Consider the following 19,221-nt stretch of genomic DNA (forward strand, 5'->3'; position numbering starts at 1 on the left):
GCATCCTGATGGACCTTGACAGATGAGTGACAGTTATATAAGGAATCTATGTATTTGTGAAAGCTTATTCTCTTAATCTTTGCAACAGATTTAGAATTTTTATATATGTATCATGAAATCAGTTACATACTGAGGTTTATAGAATGGTTATAAATATTATACATGTCTGGACATTTACATTATCAAAAAAAGTCATGCATTTACCTAAACACACAGATGTTGTTGTTTCATGGTGTCTAAGTACTCTGAGAACCCAGAGAAGAAATGTGGATGACATGTACAAATGATCAAAAGATAAGAAAAAAATCGGGGCGCCTGGGTGGCTCAGTTGGTTAAGCATCTGCCTTCGGCTCCGGTTATGATCCCAGGGTCCTGGGATCGAGCCCCGCATAAGGCTCCCTGCTCAGCAGGGAGTCTGCTTCTCCCTCTTCCTCTGCCATTCCCCCTGCCTGTGCTCACTCTCTTTCTCTCTGTCAAATAAATAAATAAAAATCTTTTTAAAAAATAAGAAAAAAATAAAATTTCATGATGACCAAGACAGGTAATATTGAAAGAAGTGAACAACTGGAAATGAGGAAAACAATAAAGCAGTATAACACCAACAAATAAGAGAACAAGATGGAAATAATAGGTAGTTGAAATTATCATGAAATAACACAGCACAAAATGTATTTCATGCATCTAGAAAAATACATTTCATTTGCCTTTGTGAGTATATAGGTATGTGTATATCATATATACCATATAACATTCATATATAACATAACATGAAACGTATTTCAATACTGTAATACACGTCACGGTGTTAGGAGTTAGTTGGACAGTTAGGTAGTCAGGGTCAGGGTTCCCAAGAAGAAAATATGGAGTCAGGACAGCTCAAATAAAACAGCACTGACATCCCGTTCTGCAGCTTGGACAGGACTGCACTGACATTCTGCTTTGCAGCCTTTGCAGAATGTCCTAAAATAAGACAATTAACTACAAAAGCATTTGTCCATATCACGAGCAAGAGGCAGTTAAGACCTAAGCCCCCAGATGTCAGCAAGAAAAAGACCATCAGCACATGGACATTAACCTAATAGGTAGACAGATACATGAACAAAGCCCTGATTGGCACAACTCAACACACCCTGATTGCTTAAGTTCCGAGCAAAAGAGCTCATAAAAACCCCTAAACTTAGAAATTCCGAGGGCAACCTACTCAGGTCCCCCTCTCTGGGAGCTCTGTATTCTTGCTCGATAAACTTTGCTTTGCTGCCCACCACTCTTCGTCTGGTCTACCTCTTCATTCTCCGAAGCAGCATGACTAAGAACCTAGACACCAAGGGGACACAAATCCTGTAACAATGGGGCACGAGAAGGTAATACATTGGAAACAATTCAATACCATTGTACTAACTGCTGAGATCAGCCAGAGCACTGTTCTCTGTACGCAGCAGTGAGTACCCTGCTAGCCAGCTTTTATGTTCATTCTCAAGTTAAATTTACCACGCGCTTTTTTTTCTTAATTTAATTCATATATTTTTTGTTTCCATGAAGGTATTTTCCCATGAAGCTCACGACACAGAGGAGCTCTTTGAAAGGATTCACACTTCATGCAGTGGACCACGGGGCTATCCCAATCTGCCCTCTGATGCTACGGGAAGATCAGCTTACATTTTATGGGGAAATTCAGGGGGAGATCTCCAAGCACAAGCACACCTGTTGTGCACAATGGTAATGACAACAGCACATCCAGAACCGTGTACCTTTTGGAAAGAACAAAGGATAGTTGATCTTTCTTCTGAAATACTCTTATAAAGATACACGAGTTAAAAGAAATGTTATTTAAGAAGGATATCATGAGCCATAAATTTACCTAAAAGGGAGTCCCGAGGACAGAAGTTCCTACTGTTACTAAAATAAAAATAAATTGAATCACCATTTAAAGAAGTCAAAACCACTCAACTTCCACCTCTGACACTTGCCGGTAGAAAAGAGCAGCCTCTCATGTCTCTTTCCTGAGCAAATACCCTTATCATCTAAATCAAATTAAGTATGTTTTAAAAATAAGTTTGATTACCACTTGCAGGTAGGGAAAAATCAATTAAAATTTGCTAATATTTTAGTTATTATATAAGGAACCACAGAGCCCAAGGGAAACTGTTACTCTATTATACCTGTTGGAAAGGCAGTGTGCCTTTAATAATAAGTTAATTTTCTCTTGTATGAATTCCCCTTTTGGATCTGCAGATGGGATTATAGAATTGTGAATGTGGTTTTTAATTAAAACTGAACACTGGAAATAAAAATGGCTTTGAAGACTAGCATTCAAAACTGAGCTCTGAGGCAAGGAAAACGGCAGTGCTGTCCACAGATTCTCCCCACTCTGATGCCAGAGCAGTCCGTCACTCAACAAAAATGGTAACAGTGTACTTGGAATATACATCCTGGCCTTGGACACAAAGCATCTATGAGCCAAAAAGTTGCAGTTCATGAGCTGATGTATGTTTCAGCGGCTTTTTATATTTCTAAATAATTCTTCCCTTTTAGTGAAATAAATACAAACAAAAGCTATCTTTATAAATAAGAAATGCTAGAAGCCATGGGCCAGGGACACTATTTATAGCCATGGTGAAGGCAAAACTGCCAAGGGGAATAGCGAGATATTAAAGCATTTCGTTTAAAACCACATCTTATTTCTTGTTACAATGACCCCACGTATAATCAGTACAATGCTACAGAATGCAGTCTCCCGTCTCCTCCCCCACAACACGTAAATCAAGACTACAGCTAAAGACATCACAGAGGTCAAGCTTTCCGTCGTGGTTCAGGAGGGGGAAAATAGGACACCAAGTCACAGTAAAAATTGGATCAGAAAAAGAAAACGATTTTGTTTGTTCCACTTCTATTTTATTTTATTATTATTATTATCATTTTTTTATTCCTGGTCCTCTTGGCTTAACGGGAGAAAAGAAGAAAGAATGGTGCAGTGGGGGGGGAAGGGTAACAGAAAACATGATATACAACAAAGTAACCTACTACTAGACTCCTACTGATTCTATCAGAATGAACAAATTATGTACAAATGAAAAAAAGTTTTTTAATAAGCAAGGGGAAAGGCGGGGGAGGGAGCAATTACAGACGAAAATCCTTAAAGCAAAACAGAAATATAAAAACCATATGGAGTAGCAAAGAAAAACGTTATTTTTATTTCTCATGTTAAAACGAAAAAGCTTCGGCTTGTAAAGGCTGTTATAATGGGATATTGGAATTTAACAAAGATTTCAAAGCACTTAATACATTTTGTGGTTTTCATTTAACGCTTTGCAACAACACATTTAATAATCGGACCAGCATTTTTATTGCCATTTTTTTTTTCTGGAGTGAATACATAATTCTTTCTCCAAAAAAAAAGGATTAAGCTCAACTGAGGTGATTCTAAGGAAAATCTATAACCATTAACATGGCTTTGGGCTGCCCCAATGGTTCGCTTGGAGCTAATGATTGAATTGTCAAGAATATCAGAGTTAGAGATCACGTGAGTCTTCCTTCAAATCCAACAAGCCCTAGACTCGGTGTGGAACGACAACCAAATAGATCGATCAAGAACGATAACTGCGGTCACAACCATGCCTGGTGCAGCATGGTTCATCTTTTCCTTACACTAGACTCAGCAGCTTTTGCTTTAAGGGCTACAGTTTGACAGAGTAAGAGTTACACCTTTTGCCCATCAGTGTGTGCCTGGGATTAATGCTACCCTAGCACCATATTATGTGGCAGGGATGAACTCAACATGTTGACCGTCTACAGCAGTGAGGACAGAGGAGACCCGGGTCCTCTCTGCATCACAGATTTCAAACTCAATTGATCCCAGAAATAAAATGAAAAATCTCTGTCAGCATATGAAAAGATGTCTCTGGGAATCTGGACAACATGAGATTGATTTGTTGCCAGGGCTAATTTCAAACACTCCTTTCTTGTATGAAGGGTCAGAAACCAACAGTTTAAGAACCATTAAGTGTGGGGCGGGGGAGGAAAAGGAGGATGTTCAAATTTACATTTCCACTCTTTCTGGCATGGAAATCCCTTCCCTTTTGTTCTCAAGATGGAGTTTTTACTACTGTGGATTCATCTTTGCTGCTTTTGTAGCTAGAAGTCAGATCACTATCTCCCAAAGTGTGGGGCTTGTACCTCCAGTGAGCCATGAAAAACCTGAGGCTTTACGGAAGGGTGACGGCCACACACAAGGAAAACAGTAGTTTCATCATAAAGGGGCAAGTGACAAAGAATCCTGCCAGGAGGCTAGGAAGCATCCCAGAAGGAAGTGACATCAAAGCTGTGCTCGAGAGAACAGGAGGCTCTTCCAGAACAAGGAATGTGCTGAGCCAGTGTTCCGGCCCATGGGAACATCGCAAACAAACTTCTGAAGGCAAGAAAATGTTCTAGAAACAACCAGATCTCAGAGACCTACACAGAGGGCCACATCAACCAAAGGCCAGCAGGCAATACACCAGGGCAAAGATGGACACAACTGAATGAGAACTCTTTTCCGTCCCACCGTGGAATGCTGAAATCCACAGAGTCATATCTGAGAGCTTCCTAATATTCAGTAATCCTTATTGATACAAATGTTTTTACTTTTCAATTCCAATAGAAATGACACATGTAAATCACCAACTATCAAGATGATCGTTTCTTTAGAGAAAAACAGCTTTTAAGGAGCCTTCATTATTTCTTTGTTCCTGTAAAAGAAATCAGCTTTGTTGCACACGAATGAACATTTTGTATAAAATGACCTTCTGCCTGAAAGCTGCAAAGATTGCTTCTGCTTTCAAAACGGCAAACATTTCAAAGTGGATTATAAAAGCTAATCTATAAAGTTTCCAGAGAAAGCAGGTAACGGAACAAAAGAGCAAACACATCCAGCGTGTACCTGGGGCTCTCTCTTCTCTTCCTCCGCTCCTCCCCCTTCCCGGCTCCTTCAGATTACATAAACCCGCACCAGACTTTTACAAGACAAAATAAGCCTAGCGCTTACATCAGAAGACAGGATCACAATCAATAACTAACTATCTTTGTTTCTACAAGAGATACCTGTTATCAATTTGAGGCTGATTAAATTAATGCCTGTTATCAACATGAATGGCTAATTTCCAAACCAAAGCCACATCATCGTACAGCTAAGGCTGCATTTGCCCAAGTGTGACATGTGCAAAGCTACCGCAGATAGAAAGAGCCAAACTTTGCTCTAGGGGCTGCCCAAGGGCCATGGCAGCTGGGATGAGTTAGGAAGAGAAGACAAGTAATTTTTCCAAATGATCCAGCAGTTTATGGTATGGCCTTCCACTTATGTAACCTTCTTGGGAATGGCTTCACTGAGTACCAAAATCAAGTCTACTTAACCATAAACCTTGAAAAGTCCCCTCAGGACTCTTCAGTTGGGGGATAACTGGGCTATTTCCTCTGTGGGCAATGGAACTGTCATTAACTTCCTGAGGGGACAGTCCAGGATGAATGGGACTGTGTCAGTTTGAGGATAGACACTTGTTTTCCACAAAGAAAGGAAATTACCTATCCCTGAAGACTCTGACAGTGGTGAATAAAATTCTGTTCCAGCCCTTAATTACATCTTTTCCAGGACTTACTGAAAGGTGTGACCTGGAACCCACAATGGCAGAGCACTGAAGGTACCATCCAGCTAGCTAAGGAAGATGGCAACATCCCCATAAGATAAGGCACAGCCAAGTTAACAAGGTGTTGGGGCCAGTGAGAAAATCTGTCCTACGGAGTTTCTACTCTGAGTTGTAGTTCCCTTCTGTTCAACTTAGTTTAATAAGTATATGATAATAACCCATTAAATAATTAGAATGGCATCAAGAACTGAGTGAAACACCAAGCAATAAATGACTTAGACCTGACCTGCAGGAAGCTTTTGGTCCAGTAGAATGAGAACAGGTCCCAGAGCCCAGGGACAAGGGTTTGAATCCAGATCGTCCTACTCACTAGCTGCTTGATCTGAGAAAATCTTAACTTCTCTGAGCCTGTTTTCTTACCTGAGGCACCAAAATAATACCATCTTTGCTCTCTACTCGAGTGTGTGAATTTGCTGACAATGCAGACACAAAACATTTCCTAAAGGATTCTGCACAAGTACAAGAAATTATTATGACGGGGCAGGGGAAGAGACAGGATGTTCAAGCATAACACGGCTTGGTTGTAACAAGGACAGCTTACCGAGTCTACGCCTCCCACGGTTGGCACTCACGTGGGGAGAACTTGGACCAGCTCCTCAAGTTCACAGTTACATGGAGATTATGTGAACGTTAATTCTGCTGCCAAGGAAAGGACTCCAGACCTCGTGTTCACAAACACAAGGCTGTGCACCTGCTCCTTAAGGACTGGTTTTCAGACTCCACCAGTCTTTTCCAGCTTCAGCAGCAAAATCCGCGATCAGTGAGGCTGAAAATGGAATGAGGCCAGGGCCTTTACCGAAAGGTTTGACTGATGTCCTCAGAATGGCACAAACACAGAAATTAAGCTGTTTGCCAAAGCAACCTGCTTTGAAGGATGGCACCTGAGACACGGACTAGGCCAGCCAGTGTGGCAGGCAGCTCCCAGCCCCTGGGCCCCAACAACAGCCAGGGGAGGAAAATTCTCCTTCTCCTTCAAAGTGGAAAAACACAGAACAATTTCCACGTCCATTCAGACTTGACCTACTCAGGATGGATTTTCACATACATTTGATGCATGAAAATGCTCTTCTCATTCTCTTTTTAGTCTTTCCTTGTATCCGTTCCATCCAAGTGTTTACCAGGCAACTTAAGCTGGGGTTTGGGAGGCAACATATTTTGGTCCAGAGAGCGGGATCTGGAGTCAGACAACCTGACTCTGAACACTGGCTCCAGCTACTTCATGAGAGTACTAGGGGCTTTTAAAAGTCCCGGCACATGGTAAACATCCACTCATGTTTGCTCTTACCATTGCTGCTGACGATGCCAACGGCAACAGTGACATGACGACGCATATCAGAAGAATTATGCCGGGGCTTGGGCCAGGAAGACAACTGGCATATTTGTTGTTCTAGCTGGGCGGAGAAGCAAGTCATCGGACAGTGTGGTGTGGGCTGTAATAGGAGGACCACACAGGTGACAACAGCAAACAGCTGTTGGGTTTCACACCGCCTAGCCCCATGTGTGGAGCTGCTCTAAGAGTTTGAGTCAATTAATCCAGTTATTCCTTACGAGCATCCCATAAAAGAAAGCACAGACAGTATCCCAACTCTACACGTGGGGGAAACAAAGGGCAGAGAGGGTAAAGTGTAATGAAAACTCAAAGCAGGGAGCACAGAACCCTGCCAGGGTACCGGAAACCATGGGGAAGGTGTCATAAGTGATGTGACCATGAGCCTGGGTTAAAGGATGAGCGTGAGTCAACCACATGGCCAAGAGAAATGACGGGGAAGAGGCAACAAAGGGTCCATGGTAGGAGCCCCGTGTGTCTGGAAGAGCGGCACGTGGCCTGAAATGGGGCAGATAAAGGGGAGGACGGTGCCAAAAGGCAGGCAGGTAGGGTTCAGGTGAGCATGGGCGATGAGCTAGGTGAAGGAATCCTGTGTCCCGTGCACTGCAGGGGTGGGGCCATAAAGAGGTCCGACATGATCACTTATGGGAGTTAAGTCATCCTTATACTAATCCAGGAGCAGTGTTGAAAAAAATAAATTAGAAGGGGATAAACGTGAAACAAGGGAAGACTGATGCAGGGAAATGGCTCAGTTTAATGCCACTGACTGCTCAAATATCTCCACCCATCAGTGAGTCCTATGGGCTCTCCCTCCAAAGTATGCCTCATGTTTACCATCACTGTCACCATCTTCCCGTAGAACCTAGTCAAAGCCACAACCATCTGTCCCTAGACACCCCAGCCTCCTAACAGGACCCCAGCTTCTGCTCCAAGCCCTACCATCTACATGGCTGCAAGAAAGACCTTTCAAGAATAATTCTGACAGCATCCCTCCTCTGTTGAAACCCTCTGATGATATCCCATCACTCATGACCATGACTCCCAGGGTCTCCATGATCTGGCCCTACACCCTCAGCAGCCCTCTCCTGCCCTGGCCCCAGACTTCCAGCCATCTTTCTGGCCCCAAACCACCACAGACTCATCTCTGTCACATTTCCTGTACTCTTGGCCAAGGATGTTCTCCCAGATCCTCAGATGTTTGCCCCCTCTTCCTTGTCATTCAGGCTGCAGCTCCAATGACCCCTCCTCAGACATACCCTCGCCACCCCACCTCCCACAAAATGGTGACATGCTCTGTTCCTAAGACAGCACTGAGCACATGGCCAGTGTTCAAAATAGAGCCAGTGCACAAATTAAAGACAATCTATTATTCACCCTACTATGTGCCAGGCACTGTGTTTGGCTGGGAATATAACATTTATAAGATGCATTCCTTCCTTTGAGGACATTACAGTCTAGGGAAGGAGACAGAAATAGGCAACCACACTCAATGTAATAAAGTCTCCAAGAGGAGGAAGCCCACTGAGGGATCAACTACACCAGGTTTAAGGGGTACAAGGAGGCTTCTCGTCTACGTTGAGACCTGATGGACAAGAGCTAACCCAGACAACAGGAAGGTCCTTCCAGGATAAGGACATTGCATATACAAAGACCCTAGGGCCAAAGAGAACATGACACATTCAGGCAGCTGCAAGGAGTTCAGTATACGGGCACACGCAGAGGAGGGACTGCATGGAGGGAGGTAGCACAAAAGGAGGCTGGAGAGTTTTAAGCAGCTAAATGTTATTGAAGCTATGTAGATTTCTAAAATGTTTTCAGAGGGTGATCCAAGGCAATAAAGAGAAAGGTTGTAGAAAAGGCAAGTTAAAGCTATTTAGGAAAGTAAACATGCCAAGACTTGGAGGCCGACAGGACAGAGAGAATGAAGAGATGGACAGAGTCATGGTAACTAGCTGGGTGCTATTAACCACTACCTAGTACCACCAGGATACCAAGGAATGGTTCAGACAGGGAGTTGGAGCTAGGAGGAATGTTTGAGGAAAGGAGGGTGGCAGGTGCTGCAAAAGCTCGCAGCAACACCAAGGAATGTAATGATAGAAAATCTGCTGATTAAGGATATGTGTTGGACAGCACCTGGTGATTCTCAGCATCATCTAAGCTACTCCTTTCTGTCAGGTCCAGAAGTCTGGAAAGTACATGTTCAAGAATCCCTTACCTTCAGGTTAGATCCTGGAGAGACCAGCAAGGCAAAGACAGGAGATGCCCATATCCTCCAACTGAAGCTATGGCCAAGTGTGTGGGCATCTGCACATGACACTTATCTTTGGCTGGTGTCATCCAGATGCCCTCCTGAGAGCTACCCGCTGAGTCTACAAAGGCTAAGGCCACTGGTGGTGGCTCCCTGTGACCACGGCACTTCCTGAATCTACACATGTGGACAGCAGCTTCCTTGAACCTCATGCCCCCAGTTCTTCCGCTATCAAGTGAGCTTCAGATCCCCTACTTTAATTCTTTGCCTGCTTGAACACCTGAAAGTTTCTTGACTTTTCTGACCAAACCTGAATGAGTGAACTAGAGGATGACTGTGTAAGAATCATTTCAGAGCAGATGTAGGGGCAGAAGCCAATGTGCAGAGAGCAGAAAAGTGGGAGGGACAGGAGTTTGGGAGAATAAATCCACATACTAGGAAGGAGGGAAGGAAGAAAGGAAGGAAGGGAGGGAGGGACGAGAGGAAGGGATGGGAGATTTGGGCCATAGCAGGAAAGGAATGCAGGGTGAAGAAGGCTTTGGGACAAAAACATACTTAGAGCAACAAAAAGTAATAAGAACTGTCCCAGGCAGCTCCTTGAAGATCCAGCTCAGGGTAGCTCTAGGATCCTTTCCAGGGACCAGCCATTGGGCCCAGGCCTCCAATTAAAAAGGTACTTACACTTAGACCTTCCACTTTATCTCCTAAGGAGATCACAGGTGCAGTCACACAAAAACCACTGCCCTGGAGAGCAAAGCTGGTTCTGCGCCACCACACAGCCTATGGGACGTTACAACTCTTTTTACCGTATCTTTTATTTTCTTGGAAAGAGCTCAACTACACCGTATAGGAACTCTTTGTTAAAAAGCCGTAATTTGTTCAATATAAATATTTAAAATATACCACAATCTGAACTATGCTTTGTCATCTCTTCACTTCCTAACATACTGGGCGCCTTGGGGGAAAAAAGCCTCCAAATGGCCTGGGTCATCCTTGACTTTTGAAGGACCTTGGGAAATAGGGCCAAGCTGGCTTTTACTCCTCTAGGGTAAAGTAAACCACATGTACTTATGTGTGAAGCTTATTCCAAATGAAATCAAGAATGAATAATGAAAAATAAGACTGATCCCATGATCCTACTCCCCAAACATTTTACACATGCCCCCTGCCCTCCGTCAATGTCCTCAGGAAAGGCTCTCCTCCCACAGTACAGAAATAAAATCCTGACGCCAGAACTCTGAACCTTGCCCCATACTTTCAAGAAGATGACAGCTCCAATTCAAAGTGTGGGGTGGCAGGGGACCCGCCCTGTGGCGTGACACCGTGCGCGTGAGCATCTGAGTCCTCGGGGAGCCGAACACACCAAGGGGCTGGCTTCGGAACGAAGTGTGTGTACCTTAAGCTCATTTTCTGTTATTTTCCCCCTTCTAATTTTTCTCATGTTCCTTTGTGTTCAAGAAATGAACCAAACTGCAGATTTTTTAAATTTCTAAGGATGAGATGCTAGCTTAAAAGATAAGCTGTCTCTCCCCTTTTTAATGCCCAGGTAATGAACTGAAATTACATATAAAGTTTGAATTTTTATGGGAAGTTATTCTTATACTTTATTCTCTCTCAGTTTCAACTCTCTGCTCTGTGAACCCTTAATTATAACTTTATTTCAAAACGGCAAAGAAATAAGCAGAGATAGAAACACGTGGTAGTGGTACAAGATTTGAGGATTTTTTTTTTTTTTTTAATGAAGAAAAGACAGAGTCCCTGAAGGACTAAGTCCATTTTACATACAAGGAAACTAGGACCCAAACCTTAAATCCCCTCGAGGTTTATGCAATGCCTCATTTGTAAACCATGCTTGCTCTTGACACTCATCACGCTTTGCTCACACACACACACCCCTCCTCAGCCCCGCATGCCCTGCAGTTCAGATTCTTGTAACTTTCCAGTGCTCTCACAGGACCCAACAGAATAGAGTCCTAGGTTCAGCACGAGGCACTAAACATGCCCACCCTCTATGTTCACCTTTCTGCTGCCCACTCCCCTTCTTTTACTGTAAAATAGAGGAGTAAGTTCAACCCTACCAAATTTCTACTTTGTGAATCAAAAGGAGTTGAATATCAGCCATTCTAGAAAGTTGAAGCCAATTCATAAAATATATTTGAGCTTCAGTGGTCTTTAATTTCCCATTAATATTCCAAAGGAGTGAAATGATTTCAAGCAAACCAAGCAATCCTAGGGAGATGCTAAAGAAGGGAATGGACAGGATCAAGGCCCTCCTCTGTGCCAAACTTTACAAGCGTTTGTCCATTTAAGCTTTACCATAAGCCATCAGAGGGCTATCACCTCCCCATTGCACTGACCGGATTGCCCATTGCCCTCAGAGGGATGAAGAGATCACCCCATAGCGACCCAGCAGGTGAGATACGCGGTTAGGAGGGGAACTCACAACACTCTCACTTGGTTGAACTTTATGAAGTCTTGAACCATTGATGCCAACACGGACGCCCCCTGGAGTGACCTGAAAAGGCCCCTGGAACCACGGCCAGGAGCAGCTGTCTCAACCAGTCCTTCAGCAAAGACACTTACAGCTAACAAATAAACTAAGGCCAGGATGTCTTGACCAGACCTTGACTTTCATGAGCATTTTGCTTTAAAACCAGGTGTAAACAGAGGGGCAAAGAGCTAGAAGGGAGGAAATGACACATTCTCTTCTCTTGAGCATCCTTATCAGAAAGCATACCTGTCATCTAGTTATCTGACAAGAGAAGAGCAGACTGATTGGGGTCACAACTTTCTTCCTGTCCCAAAAACGTGGATGAAAATCTAGCTTTGAAGAAAAAAGATCATCTGAAGGCTTATGATTGTCTACTCTCTCTCACTGCTGTGTGGTCCTCCCTTTTGGGCCTGGAAACCACTCAGAGCACTTCCTGTCTCCATCTCCATGGTGACGGGAGGTTGGCACGAGAGTGAAGACCAAACGTTTAGTTTTTGATGCGCTGGGAGAAGCAGAAGGTAGCGGCTCCTCAGCCCTGCCCCGTTAGGTCAAGACCAGCTCACTCCCCACTGGGGAGCCATGTGGAATTGGCTCGGTCACAGGAGACATGCCAGTAGGGACAGGCTGCAGCAGCCAGGCCACGTGCTCCTCACAGTGCACTGCCCAGTGCCTTGTCAGCAGCATCTCAGTGAATCAACAGCCAGGATCGCTGCTTTCATGGGGCTTATGTTAGAAGAGACATAGGTAGCAAGCAAGGGAACCAATGTGTTAGATCATATCAGGTGAAGATAAGTATCCTAAAGATTATAAAACAAGGCAAAGTAGTAGGGGGAGACAGCAGTACAAATGTTTGGGGTGGTCAAGAAAGGAATCCCTGCAAAGCTGATACTCGAATAACAAGAAGGAGCCTAGAGGATATCTGCAGGAAGAACTTTCCAGGAAGAACAGCAGAACAGCAAGTGCAAAGGTCCTGCGGTACTGGTTGCTAAAACCAAAAACAGGTCCATGAGACCACATCTAAAACTGCTGGGGCCAGTTATGCTATGCTAGTTCAGTTTATTTAGATTTTTGAAAGAAAATGATACATACTTATTATCCATATTTATTATAAATCTTCTGTGAGAGCTGAGGCAGCACCCCATAATCAAATATTTCTATAGTAAGACATGATTATTTACATTAAATAGAACAAAAATTTATTATACCTATCTTCATGTCAGTTCAGATCAAGCTTTCCCACCAAATGAGTAATGAAAAATTCTCAATTTTCAGAACTTTCTAGGTTTCAAAATCGCAGTATGAGATTGTGAACCTACTCAGGCTTGAAAAAAAACATTAAGTTGATATCAGAGTCTCAGTTTTATGTTATTAGCCATGAAGTTTTCTTGGCCCTTTGGCTCAACTACCACCTGGGCCAGCAAATCACAACATTAAATGAGCAAGGACAGATCAAATAAATGGGAATGGGAAGGGTGGTCTCATTGCCGTGATGAAAATGCCCAATGAGATGGGTATCAATTATCTTATTATGGTGATACACACACAACTTGGCAAATCTACTGAAATCACTGAGTTGTATACTTAAAGTGGGTGAATCATACTGGATGTCAATTAAACATCAATAAAGTTGTTAGGGAAAAATATCAATGGGAGAATCTCTGAAATGTGAACTAATGCACGACTTTGCAAATGTAGAAACCATCTTACACGTTACGTGATCTATTTTCTCACATTAAACATGTGCCTAGTAATGTAAAATGATAAGGTCATTTTGGAAAACAATCTGGCAGTTCTCATGAAAGGTTAAACACAAACTTACCATATAACCCAATTAATCCATTCCTATGTACTCACTGAAGAAAAATAAAAAACTATGTCCATGCAAAAACTCATACACAAATGTTCTTAGCCATGCTATTCATTAATAGCCAAAAAGGTGGAAACAACCCAAATGTCTATCAAGCGACGAATGGTTAAAAGGCGGTACGTCCACATAATGGAATATTATTTGGCAATAAAAAGGGACAAAGTACTGATTCATGCCACTACATGGATGAACCTTGGACACATGCTAAATAAAGCGAGTCAGTCACAAAAGACCACATATTGTACAGCTAAAGGTATTGGGTTTCTTTACGGGGTGATGGAAATGTTCTAAAATTGATAGCGGGGATGGTTGCACAACTATAAATAGACTAAAATCTATTGAATTGTACACTTTATAAGTGGGTAAATTGTATGGTATGTGAAATATATTTCAATAAAACCGTCACCAATAAAAAGGGGGGTGTTTTTAGTATACTAGGGTGGAATTAAATAGGTATTGTGGTCTGATCTTCTTCAAAGCATGCAACGACTCCTTGGCACCTGCCACGTTAGCTAGTACAACCTGCCCATCACCATCAATGGAGGGAAAGTTCCCATCCTGGGCAAGTCTGCGGAGAGATTTAAATCTCCTTTCAAGACTTACTTATCTACTTGGTTCTTAATTAGGATCTTTTATGTGTCCTTAGCACAACAACCCATTCCAGATTAACTAGCTAAATTACTATCACTTGCAATAAGTGTGACAAGAAACACTAAATAAATATTATTCAGATAAAAGCAAGTTAAATATATTAAAATGATCCTTAGAAGTGCACTATATTTTGAACATTCAACCACTGGAGTCTACAAATTACAGCTTCGATGCCATCTAGCAGATTTCTAAGGTCGATCCAGAGCTAATATACGAATAACACTAATTAAAAATTTTCTCACTTCTTGGGAAAGAAAACACCAAATGGAGGAAATGATCGCAGGTTAGCAATAACATTTTGGACGGCTTATAATAATTTTTTACTGTTTATTTATATCCCATCCCATTCCAAAAAGATTTTCCTATTGTTCGTATGCTACAGTAAGAAAAAAAAAGGGGGGGGGCCTCTATTATTAAATTAATTAAGAACAGCACATCTTAAGGAACAGGAAACCAATTAGTCAATAAACATTTAGTTATTTTTTTGGTCAACTAATATTTATTTATTTGTTACAAATATTTATTAAGCATCTAGCATTTACAAAGAACCAGGCAGTGGCCAGGCACTGCAGGGAGCTAAAAAAAAAAAAAGTACTTATGACTGTCTCTGCCCCCTAGGAATTTATAGTCATCTCTGGCAATAATAAATAATTACCCCTGATGCTATTGGCCAGATTCCAAATCCAGGAAGTGGAAGAGTTGAGGGCAGGAGCACTGACTCTCACTACTGAGGCCAGGAAGACAGAGCAGATGGATTTTGATCTAACGTTAAAAAGTTTAGGATGTACACAGGTTCAGAGGAGAGAAGACAGATATCTTTGGGAACGGAGGGCACGGCAGTCTGGGCAGAGAGCTAAGTAAGGCCAGACAGCAGAGCACAGGCCAGTGTGGGGCAATACCTGGACCATCAGTGCAAGGGGTGAACTTCATCCTACATCAGTTCAAAGAGGTGCTAGAGGAGAAGTGACCCAGGGTCGTGAGAGGCCAGAGTCCCCTGGATAAGACCATGTCCTGTTCCAAGGCAAACCACCTAATTAATTCTGTTTAATAAATCATAGCTTTTAACATGCTAATTCAATACATACTATCAACAATGCTAGTAACTAATATATAACCAACATCCAGCAATGGATGGTGAGTCATGGGACAGAATAGTACCGGAGGTCAAGGTGAACAGGCATCTAGACCATGCAGGTGGCAGGTAATGTTTACAAGGTCAGGGACAAGGAAGAGCAAAACAGTGTTCTAAAGTCCAAAAGGGCCAGTGGGGACATAACCACAGTCTGGGAAGACATGATGCCTAGGCAAGATCCTGGCCCGATCAAGGTAAGTTTAGACAGAAAGGCAAGCTGGCATGGTTTAGGAAGGGACTAAGAGACTAGAAAGAGCTCTTCTAGGTACCAAGTTAGGGGGCTAAGGTTGTGGTCAGGTCTCTTTCCAGACCCTTTAAGCATGTCCATCTCTCTGGCCTTAATCCCCTGGGATGATGTTTTTAACCACTCTGAGGGGCAGCATTTCCCATGACACCCGCACTCCCTCTGCACCAGGGACTTGGATAGCTACTTCCTGTGATCAGGCTGGGGGCGGTCAGAATTAGACTCTGCAGCTTCCCTCCCTCTAGATGCTGGCCCTCAGGGAGGCCACTCCGGGCTGGAAACAACATCCCTAGAGACAATAAGGTGAGAGCTCGTGCAAGGTAGGGGCACATGAGTGCCAACGGGCAGAAAACCCCCCAGTACCCACAGCAGGTTGGGGGCAGAACTGATACTCACCAGAGTGCTCTGCTCTTTGGTAATTTCATTGATTTTAAAGAAATATCTTCCTTGATGAAGGATCAAGGAAGTGAGTTCATTGAACACAATTTAGTGTGCAGAAATATTGGTTTAGTCTGTAGTTGAAAAAACAACTCTAAGCAATATTACTGGACAGCTGTGGGAGGACGAAATTATTGGAAAAGGTGAGCTGGTACTCAGAGAATTGGACTTGGCGGTTTATCAAGTGCGAACAGGGGAGGATGCATGAATTCTAAGTCAATAACCGCTTCATCACTCCCGAGGACTTCCACCTGGCAGGTGCCTGGATTCCTGCCACAACATTTGCTCATGAAATGCATTTGCTTTGTCTCCGTGTTTTCTCTGCTCTCTGCTTTAGATGTGCGGTGCCCGTCCATTGGGAGGTTACTTTTCTAAGCATGGTAGCCTCTTCTAAGAACCTTAACCGTAATTGTGAGATCATGTTGGATAATCCAAATATGCATGAAGTTAAACGGCTGCCTTTTTCTCATCAAAAGGCAACCCAGAAAAGAAGGAAAAGGAAGGAAAGTTAAGGAAAGCTCAGTCCAAAATCCAGGGTCCGTGTCTACTGCATGTTTCAGCTAGTGGCTTCCAGAGTGAAGTCCTTCGGCCTTCCTCAGAGTTTCCTCTCCTGATTTTGCAGTTGTATCAAGAAGCCTTACTCTACTTTATGGACAAAAAGCTTATAACATTTCAAAAATAATAATAATAATAATCTAATACATATGCGAACTGGCATATCTCCTGCGAATCCAATTTAAGCCCCTAATCTTTGCATCCTAATGGGTTTAAACATTTTCTGATGAGGGGGAAAATGTGTTTACATCTGCTTTCCAAGTTTCAGAGCAAAGCATTTTCTAGCCCTAGGGTTACCAATTCTCAGAAGGAAAGCCTAACTCCTCTTTCACTTTGACAGGTCTTCTAAGTAAAGTGCAGAGTAGTGGAAAAACTAAGTCCCATGTCATGATCATTGAACGCTGCGTGCTATCCAAACCAGTAACAAGCAGGTGCATGTGTCTTCTCCGTAGGTGGTGCCTCTGGCTCGCCTCATCTCATCCCTGCCCAGCAAGCTCCTATTCCTCCTTCAATACCCTCATCGAATACTCCCTGCTCTGTGAAACTTTTGTTAAACCCTCCAAAGCAGAATGAATAACTCCTTACTCTAAGGCCCCAGAACCCTTTCAATGGAATATTTGAAAAATCTATATTATGCTGAAAGATACACTTCGTCTGTATCATACTGTAAACATCATCCACAGAGCTGACCCATCCCTCCTCCTATCCCTGCAAACCTTGGGCTCGTCCCCAGGGCATGCTCAGGCTTAGGTGAGTACCCCCGCCTGGTGATGCTTCAGCAGTGTCTGGTCAGCAATGAATGGTTCTTCTCATCTTTCTCTAGCCTATCCCTCTCCTACTAGGCTGATCTCTAGGATGGCAGACTCTCTCGTCCACCCAGGTTTTGCCAACCTCTGGCACACAGTGATTACTCAGTTAGTATGGGCTGACAGTATGAGTGAATGAATGAGTGAAAAAATATAAAAGCATACAGTGCCCTGTCTCCATTGAGCATCCAACACATGTGTTGAATTAATGGTTCCCTCCTCAGAACTTCTTTATTTGTCTCTCCCTCCTGTCACTCCATATTTTCTATCTTGCATATTAGAGATTCATGGACGTATCTTATCTCCTACAATAGAGGCCCCCTAAGGTCTAGAACTTGCTTGATTGCTCAGTGCATACAGTGGAGCACACTGAACCCAGAAACCACTCACGTATCTGTAGACTATTCAGCAAAGAGTACATGGGACTGTAGGATATTTGAGGTAGCCCCCCTTCACTCAAAGAAGGTCCAACAATATGAGTTGGTAAGTCGAGGTTTGTGAAACACAAGTTTCACTATCTAATTACAGGTCACAACACTCAGCGACTGCTGCCAGGTCTCTCATTTCTCCATTCCTCTCCTACCAGACAGAAATAACATAAAATTTCTTTTCCATCTACTATAGAAAATAAAGGGGATGATGCATGAGATGGCACATATTAAGAAATCCAAGTTTCTCTGACAAGGGGAGTTCAATATGTTATTAGTCAAACACAATGCTTAGAAAAGCTAAATATGATTATTTACTCAATGGTTATTCATTGATGTCAAAAATGCTACTTTTCATTCACCGCCTTCCTCATTCCACTTCCTTGCACTTATTTTTAGTTTAGAACAAATGCAGTCTGTGAATTATGATCCATATTGTAATAAAGGGCTGAAGAGAGTCACTGTAATCAAGCGAAAAAAATAATCAATATTGGGAAACGCAACGGTCTTACTTCAGACGTCTAAAATTGTTGTATAATTGGCCTTCTTCCACTTGCCATCCTTTTTTATTCACTGTTTTTTAGACTGAAGGAGTAACTTGACCTACATGTGTTAAGAGGAAAAGAAATCACTTAAGTAGCAGCAAATGAGATACTATTATCACAGTTCAATATAAAATTGCCGTCCATCATTTAAACAATTTGATCCGTGGCAGGGACAGGAAATTTCCATAGACATTCTTAAAGACTACAAACATTTTTCAAGCTATCAAATTAACAGGCACAGGAATAATTAGATGTCGCCCAAGGTCTTTCTATTCTGAAGGGAGAGATTTTTCAGGAAGATAAAATTGTGTGTCCCTGTTGTTTTGATATTTGGTCTTAATGAAAACAGGACCATGTTTCAGACAATGACTGAGCTACAAAGTGTCAAAAAGGTCTTCACTAATTATTTCTTTTAGGAAGCGAATCAACATGCTCTACATGGAGAGAATATTAATGTGTCCTCTTGAAGTCTACACACGGACCGGTTTAAAAGGCATTCTGCAGGGTCTGCCCAGCCCGTGCTCCCCCTCTGAGACACCCTGCTGAGGGGGCCCAGATGCCATACTGTCCTAATCAATCTTGTCTCAAGAGGGGACAGCTGACTGAAGTCGGCTCCTCAGATGCTCCCCTCCGAGGATCTGGAATTGGAGATTGGAGACACTCACCCATCCCTACGGGACATTAGAAGGAAGGCATGTGAATTTGGGGAAGGGCTTGTAGCTGTCATCGTCCACAGTGCACAGAGACGCAAAGAAAGCCAGGATTCGGAGAGGACAGTGCAGCTGGAGGCAGAGCAGCAGAGGTGAGAGACGGA

At 42.9% G+C, this 19,221-nt stretch overlaps 1 protein-coding gene across 3 annotated transcripts in view; it reads right to left on the minus strand.

Moving 5' to 3' along the window:
* The window catches only part of CACNA2D3 (calcium voltage-gated channel auxiliary subunit alpha2delta 3), an 834,102-nt gene that overhangs the window by 598,670 nt on the left and 216,211 nt on the right, over window positions 1-19,221 (minus strand). The gene's annotated exons all lie outside the window — the stretch shown is intronic.

This window comes from Ursus americanus, chromosome 14 (genome assembly GCF_024610735.1).
Source record: "Ursus americanus isolate L20-20 chromosome 14, mUrsAme1.1.p, whole genome shotgun sequence".
NCBI lineage: Eukaryota > Metazoa > Chordata > Mammalia > Carnivora > Ursidae > Ursus > Ursus americanus.